Consider the following 8,774-nt stretch of genomic DNA (forward strand, 5'->3'; position numbering starts at 1 on the left):
CGCGATCATGAAGCACTTCAGGACATTACGCTGAGTGCAAGCAGCCAATCACAAAGGGACAGATATTATTTGAGACCATTGTTACAAGGGGAAACAAGGTGACTGGCAAAGGGAGCAGGCTTTGTCGAAGAAATGGGGGTCCATGAGGAGGATAAAGCAATGGGTTAGGTGTTGATGGGTGTTGAGTTGAATGAAGTGGAAGATGGTAGTTGGTAGAGAGCAGAATGGTGGCATGGGTTTGGATTTATGGCAGATCTGATCCCATGGACCTCTCATAGTGTTCCATGCCAAAGCACATTGTAACCCCAAACCATTGCCTGGCTTTACCCTATGGGCTTCAGGCACTGAAGCGGGTTGCACAGTGGAAAAAAAAAAAAAAGAAAGCAGAACGGAAATCAAGATCCCAGGAAGGCTGTCTAACCCTTATTTATTATTTTTTTCTTAAACGGGATTTAGTCATTTACGTTTAAAAATTATTTTCTTCTGTATATGTGAAATGAACTTGTCTGTCAATAAAGATTCCAAGTCCACGTCAGTTTTACCTTTTCTCCCTTATCAGCCACTCTAATGATATTTACATCTGAGGGTAAAGATGCAGGAGGGTTAACTAGTTAATTTTTGAAAGGCCCTACCAGTTGTCATTTTCATCAGAGATGATGGAGTACTCATAGTATTGATTAACATTTCTGTTGTTTATTAGTCTAATTGTGGTGTAGTCCCCAAAGTTTAAAAATTCATTTCTATTTCGTTTGTTTTTGCATTCTATTTATTTAATTTTTGAAAATATATAATTTGATTGGGGGCTAGTATAAGCTATTATAACAATCCATACATCAATTGTATCAATTGTACATATGGTACCATCATCATTTTCTAAACATTTACTTTCTAATTGAGCCCTTGGTATAAGCTCCTCTTTCCCCCCTGCCCCACTCTCCCACCCTCGTGAACCCTTGATAATTTATAAGTTATTTTTATTTTCATAGTTTATACCATTTGCTGTCTCTCTTCAGCCACATTTCTGTTGTTCATTCCCCTTTATTTATTTATTAATTATAAATAAATCATTTTATTGGGGGCTCTTACAGCCCTTATAACAATCCATACATCAATTGTATCAAGCATCTTTGTACATATGTTGCCTTCATCATTTTCAAAATATTTTCTTTCTGCTTGAATCCTTGGTATCAGCTGCTCTTGTTCCCCCTTCCTCCCCCACCCCCACCCTCAAGGACCTCTGATAAATGATAAATTATTATTACTTTCATATCTTACACCACCCGCTGTCTTCCTTTGTCCATGTTATTGCTGTTTGTCCCCCTGGGGAGCAAGGGGGGTTGTTGGTCATTGTATTTGGTTCCCTGTTTCTCCCTCCAATTTCCCCCTACCCTCATGGTATCACCACTTCCATTGCTGTTCCTGAGGGATTTATCTGTCCTGAATTCCATGTGGTGAGAGCCCTTATTTGTACCAGTGTACATGCTCTGGTCTGGCCAGATTTGTAAGGTAGAACTGGAGTCACGGTAGTGGGGGTGGTGGTGGTGAGAGAAACATTAAAGAACTAGAGGAATGTTGTGTGTTCTGTCGGTGCTGTGCTGCACCCTGGCTGTCTCGTCCCTTCATTGTGACCCTTCTACAGATGGATTTTGGGTCTCCACTGTGACCCCATTCAGAAGTTATGTATTTATTTAATAAATATAACTATTTTAGCAATCTTTTGGTATGTGCTGCTGAAGCAAGCACTGTGCTAAATATCTCAAGTGTATATATGTAGAAACTCCATTGTTTTACCCTCAGCTTTCTCTTTTCTATGGTTTATGATGTACCTTTTTTGGTAGCTATGAACTGGTTTTTGTTTTTCTATGTCTGTGATCTCTTTATTCATTGATGTCCAGCATATAGTAATATAAGTAATTTTAATGCACATTTCAGCTCTATTACATATATACTCATGTTGGCTTGTCCCCATATTTTGAATATAAGAAAGTGTTTGCTTAGTGGGCTGCCTCACAGCCTTGGGATTATTAAACAGCTGCATACTTTTGTGCTGCTTCTCTCTCAGCACCCGGATGCACTTTTATTTATCCAAGAATAATTAATGCTCATAAAATCAAACCATTCTCAGAGCTCATAGTAGCAGAAGATTCTTGGCTATCAGGAAGGCATTAATAGGGATGGGTGGCAAGTAACTGTCTGGATCTATGTCCAGCCCGTACGGAAAGTGGAGAAAGTTCATATACATCTTGAGAGAGGCCTGTGATTGTGTAACTGCAATGTAAAGGGCTTGAGATAGGCACTCCGGATGAGTTAAACCTTCAGTGAATTTTAAATGGAATAGATTTATTTATCTGGCTATTGTAATAAATGATGTAAGATGAAAAGTAAGATAGTTTCACTTTAAAATAGAGAGTTTGGGAGTATAATTAGGGATGAGACTCTCCCACATAATGGGAATAAAAGGGCTTACAGTCTTGCTGTCCCTATGTACACAAGCAATGAGTGGAAGCTCAGCGGAGGCAGAGCACACTGGATAGGGAGGGGCAGACAAAGATCACTGTAGGCGGATTAATGTAGGGGTCTTAACTCTAGGACTGACTTCCTGAAAGGAGTGTTTAAGAGAACCCCGTTGTTACTGGCAATTCCTGCTCAGGCCCACTATAGAGCCTCTGTTGTTTTTCTTTACTCTCTCTCTCTTTTGTCCTAAAACAGAAAATATGCAATGGTAGCATTATGCATCCTGACTTCCCATATCTTAAAAAACCCAGTATTCAAAATACTGAGTGAACAAACAGATGGGCTTTCAATAAACAATCAAATTGATGTGAAGGCATGTAGACAAAGTGGAGACCCAAAGCCTACCTGTAAGATAATTGGACAGTCCCTCATGGAACGGCCGCATGGAAGGGATGATATATCCAGGGTGCAGTATAGCATTAATGAAACACATAACTATCCTCTAGTTCTTTAATATTTCCTCCCTTTACTATTATGGTCTTAGTTTTACCTCTTTAAACTTGTGAGACCTGTGTATGTTCGTTTGTATAATTAAGGTCATTCAATACATGAAATCCAAGATAGATTAACCCATCAAAGATAGAGACGAGAGTAATGATTCCATGAGGGCACAGGATGAGAGGGTGCAGAAAGGGCACTGAGGGGGGTTCGATAGCAATGATGACTGTATAACCCCACTCAAGGGGAATGAATAACAGAATTGTAGGTGAATGGATACAGTGGAAGGTGTAAGATACATCAATATAAAAATATAATACAATAAAATAATAAGGATTCCTGTGGAGGTAGGGTAGGGAAGGGAGGAGATAAGGGGAGCTGATATCAAGGAGTTCAAGAGGAATGAAAATGTTGTGAAAATTATGGTGGCAGCAGTTGTACAACTCTGCTTAATCTAATTGCACTATGGATTGTTATAATATCTGTAAGAGCTCACAATAAGAAGGAAAAGAAAAAATAATTCATTTGATGTGATATTTTCTGGCACCTCTAATTACCTAGAAAAGATTTTTCCATTAAGTAGGCAATTGATTTTGCGCTTCATATTTCCAATAAGGCGGAAAAAATTAAAAAAGAAACAGCAGCATCACTCCCCACCTCCATACCACTAAGTAAACACCTTCATGTCCTCCCTCCAGTAAGATTGAAATGTTTTTAAATTTTATATCTTAGTTCCCCATTAATTTTAGACAAATGCGGTTATTGGCTAAGTGTGGTTTTATTTATGCACACCACTCTATCTCTGGTGGATGATTGTTTCTGATAGTGACTTACAGTAAACCAACAGGGATATTATTAGACTGCGGAAGGGTTGGTCACTACTGCTTTAGGATGCTGGAAATGAATTTTAAGTAGCCATGGTTTTTAAGTTGTTAACTGATGTCCAGTTGGTTCTGACGGTGTGTATAAGAGAACAAGCTGGCCTGGTCCTGTACCATCCAGTACTGTGGCTGCGCTCGGGCATGTTGTAGCCACGGTGGTCAGCCCGCTCTGCTGAGTGACTAATTAGAACACATATTGAACATGTGGTTTGTCGGTTTAATATACATTCTGAATTCAGCTGTATATAATTTTTTAATCCCAGACAGTTCTAGGAGATATCAGTATTTTTTTCCCATGTAACAATGGCAATGAGGAAATTGGATCGAGTGCAAAATAGGGTTGCTCTCACCACATTCACTTAATACCAGGAGGACCCAATTTTTATGTAAAAATACAAATATGGTTTGTTGTTTTTGTATAATCCCTTTTTTAAAGACCCAAACCACTTTATTAAAAAAAATCAGCACACTTTCTTTTTGGTACATTTAGTGTATTGCTCTTATTCAACCAAATATCTATTAGTGATTGTTTTTTAATTATTAGGCATTGTGCTTGGTGACAGTGATAGAGAGCAATATGTAACCTGTGGCCAATATATAACAGAATCACTGTTCAGTGTTTCTTAAATGTTGTGTACCTGAGTATCATTCGGGGGATTTGTTAAAAATGCATGCTTTCCTAAACTCCCTGAGTTTCAAGTTCCTTATCAGTAACATTGGGATACATTTTTCTCCCTCACTGAACTATTGAGAGGGGTTAGAAAAGATTTATGAAAAGTACATAGCCATGGCCTCATTTGGAGTAGAGATTCATTAGGACAGTGTCTTTCAGATTTAACACGGTTTTTAGAGCAAGTTTACTATTTTGGTGCAATGTGGTTGGGAAATGCTCAAAGTAGGAGTCTGGGAATAATTGAGTCCAGGAGGAATTAACTTAGGATGAAAGACAGAAATAACTCAGCATTGACAACTGCTTGAAATTAAAAGGTTTATAGTGGTGGCGGGAAGAGACATAGCTAATGGGCATAAAGAAGAAGGCATTGCTGACCAAAATGCAGGATGAGGCAATTAGAGTACTTGATGTAAATGAACAAAGGAAAGGAAAATTACAACAGGGTCCCCAATAAACAGCAGGGGGGGATTACTGGTTACCCCAATGCAGTTAAAAACCACCACTTTCTAAAAATACAAAGAGGCTTTATTAACAAGAGCAAAAAAAGAGAAGTGGTTTTCTTTGTTGGTACATAAAAAAGAGTAAAAATACTCAGAAACCTCTTTTTTTTCCCTAAAAAGAAAATTTAAAATATAAGGATTTGCTAAAGAAAAGCCAACGATGAAGAAATTGAAGAATTCTACCAACTTCTGTCTGAAATTGATTAGAGAACACTGGAAAATACACATTGATGTTTACTAATGATCAGAATTCAAAAGCTGAAACAAAAAAAGAAAGGTCAATAGTTGGAAAATATAGTGATAAAAATGAAGCTGGAGATCCCATGATAGAATTTTGCAAAAACTGAAACTTTTTAATTGTAAGTATGTTTTTTCAGCAATTTAAAGGGTGACTATATTCATGGACCTCACAAGATGGGACATGAGGAATCAAGTTGATCACATCTGGGGAAAGGCAACGCAGAAGCTCAATATCATCAAACAAACAAGGCCAGGGACTAATTTTGAACAGACCAGCAAATACTCATATGCACATTTAGGTTGAAGCTGAGGAAAATGTGACCACGAGTAGATACTACCTGAACTTAGAGAACATCGCAAGAATTGATCGAATGCATTGACCACTAATAAAAGAAGGCCCAAGAAGCTGTGGGATGACATCGAGAACATTACACAGGAAAGAAACATTCCAAAGTCAATGTCAGAAGAGACTCTGAAACTTGCTCTTTGATATGGAGTAACTAGAGCAAAGGAAAGAAATAATGAAGTAAAAGAGCTGAACATTTCAAAAGGCAGCTAGAGAAGACAAAGTAAAGCAAGATAGTGAAATACGCAAAGCTTTGGAGTTAGAGAACCAAAAAAAGAGGAACACACTCAGAAGATCTCAAACAGAAAGAAGTATAGAAAACATTCAAACTTTAACTAACCCTTACAATATTGAAATATTCTACAGGGAAAGTATTGAATGACACAGGAAGAATTAAAAGAAGATGGAAGGAATACAAGCATTTACTATCAAAAATCATTGCCAAGCAATTCACGAAGTAGCATAACATCAAGAATTCCTGGTACTGAAAGAAGGGGTCCAAGCTGCACTGAAGTGTTAGTGAAAAACAAAATTCCAAGAATTGACAGAAAAACAATTGACATGCTGCAACAATCCAATTCTGGAAGTTTACTAGTCTATGCTGAGGTCTGATGGATGTTGGCCCATAGCAGAGACTATCAGAAAGCTGTATACTGTGTTTTATTTATGATACAAAGTCATTTGACTATGTAGATCATAGCAAACTGTGGATAACCTTGGGAATAGCGGGGATTTCAGAACACCTTTATTGTGCTTATGTTGACCTTATATAGAGACCAGGAGGTAGATATTTTAATAGAGCAAGGGCATACTGCATGCTTTAAATCAGAAAAGTGTGCTTCACGGTTGTATCCTTTTACTACAGTTATTTAATCTGTATTTTGAGCAATTAATCTGAAGCTAGATTACATGAAAAAGATGAACTGGAGTAAGAATTGGAGAACTATAGATGGCACAACCTTGTTTGTGGAAAGCATAGAGGAATTGAAATACTGATGAAAATCAAAGACCATCAGCTTCAATACGAATTGCAACACAAAATAAAGAAAATAAAAATCCTCACAACTGGATCAAATACAAATGGAACAGACAATAAATGGGGAAAAACTGAAGTTTTCAAGTAATTTTATTTGAAACCATAATCAATGCCCCCAGAAGTTGTAATCAAGAAACAGAATTATGCAATGACTTAAGCAAATCTTTAAAAGAGTAACATGTAAATACTATAAGACTAAGGTGGGCCCATCTCAAACCATAGTAGTTTTATTTTCTTATTAATAGTTTTATTGACTTGAAATTCACATATCATACAATTCATTAGTTCAATCACATTAAGAAGGGTTGTACAATCATTACCACAATCAATTTTAGAACATTTTCTTTTTTCCTGTGCCCACTATTATTAGTTTACCACCCCCCACCCCAAACTTCCCCTGCCATAGCCCCAAGAAGCCCTCAGACCAGTTACTTTTCTATAGATTTGCCTATCCTGGACTTCAGCTACAGAAAAATATACAAAAAAAGAGAAGGGATAAACTAACAACAAGAACAAGGTAAAACAGAGAAAAACTTCATTGGAGAATAAAACAGAAAATATTAAAAGCTAGAACTAATTTAAAATGGGTCAAAAGGACCTCAAATGATAAGTTGTTAAATGCTAACCTAACTACATCTGCCACAATGCACTCTGCAATGCGTGATTGCTCTTTACACGATGACGAGGCTATTCACATCCCCGATTTAGAGTCAGGGAGGATTCACAGTGAATAATGAAGACCCAAGAAGACTTGATGCAATTGAATTATGGTGTTGGCAAAGAATATTGGATATATCATGGACTTCCAGAAGAATAAACAAATCTTCCTTACAGGAAGTACAACTTTGTCTTACATAGTTGGACTTGTTATCTGGAAGTACCAACGCTGGAAAAAATATGTCATGCTTGGTCTTTGTAAAAGAGGAGTCCACTTAAGGAAAGTCTTAAGGCTGAACCAATGGGTTAAACATAACAATTGTAAGGTTGGCATAGGAATGGGCAGTATGCCATTCTGTTGTGCTTAAGGTTGCTATGCATGGGAACCACCAGCCATAGTGTTTAACACCATTGCCAAGAGTAGAGACCATGAGCTTGATGTCTAAGTAGGAAGTGCGATCCTGTGATTATTGTTATTTTAAATGTCATGCACTTCAGCAGAACATGCCGAGCTATATCTTTCTCCAAATAATTTTAGTGGCTTTATGCATTAAAATAAAATAATTAAACTACTCATTATCATTTACCGCACTATTATTAATAGTACTTTAAAGCATTTCTTGAACAATAGCAAAATCACTATTATTATAAAAAACAATGAATAAACAAAACAAACTCCCTGCCACTGAGTTGATTCTGACTCATAGTGACTCTGTAGTAAAGAATAGAACTGCCTTGTGGGTTCAAAGATTATAAATCTTAATGGAATTAGAAAGCCTCGTTTTCTCAGTGGAGAGGCTGGTGGGTTTGAATCACCAACCTTGGGCTTAGTAGTCCAACGCATAAACTACTCCAGAACAAGAGCTCCTATTTTTGACTTTTATGCTCAAGGTATGTGCTATAGTTTATTGTGCCAGCCTGGCCAATAAACACAAGTAGGATTAACTGAAGGACAGAGGGATAAATGACTCAGTGAGCCTCACTTTGGTTGTTCTGTGCCTCAGTTTAAAGGGGTACACTACCTGTGGGATGCCTAGCTTGTGGACTGTGTCGCTGTAGGTTGAGGTCCCTTTAAGCCCACACGATTGGAATGTTCATCTCTGGAGCTGGGGTCTGACAGTTGATGACAGTTGGGGACCTGCCTTGCTATTTGCTGCCTGGGTATATATAGCCCAGCTCTCTCTTCAGAAGGGGACTGCCACCTGGCACTCTCAAAACTTGAAGGACTGCTAGTGTCTCACTGCTTAATAATTTAACTGTTAATTTCTTGTATTATCTATCTGTATATTATTTAATGGTTTATTTCTTGAATTATATATCTATCTTTATAAATATATTTATATGTAATTACTAGCAATCTGGTTTGTCTCTCTAGAGAACCCTGTCCAACACAGTATGTTCATTTTCTCCAGTGATTTTATAATAAAATCAGTAGGAGGTGTATGGAGGTACTTATAAACCAGATCTTTGATGCAGTTTGATAAATTTC

At 37.5% G+C, this 8,774-nt stretch overlaps 1 non-coding gene across 1 annotated transcript; it reads left to right on the forward strand.

Annotated features, from left to right (window-relative positions):
• Window positions 1-230: 230 nt before the first annotated feature.
• Window positions 231-364, forward strand: LOC142454052 (small nucleolar RNA SNORA42/SNORA80 family). The gene has a single exon (XR_012785583.1). It is a non-coding gene; the product is annotated as a small nucleolar RNA SNORA42/SNORA80 family (small nucleolar RNA).
• The last annotated feature ends 8,410 nt before the right edge of the window (window positions 365-8,774 follow it).

The sequence above is a fragment of the Tenrec ecaudatus genome, chromosome 7 (genome assembly GCF_050624435.1).
Source record: "Tenrec ecaudatus isolate mTenEca1 chromosome 7, mTenEca1.hap1, whole genome shotgun sequence".
Lineage (NCBI taxonomy): Eukaryota > Metazoa > Chordata > Mammalia > Afrosoricida > Tenrecidae > Tenrec > Tenrec ecaudatus.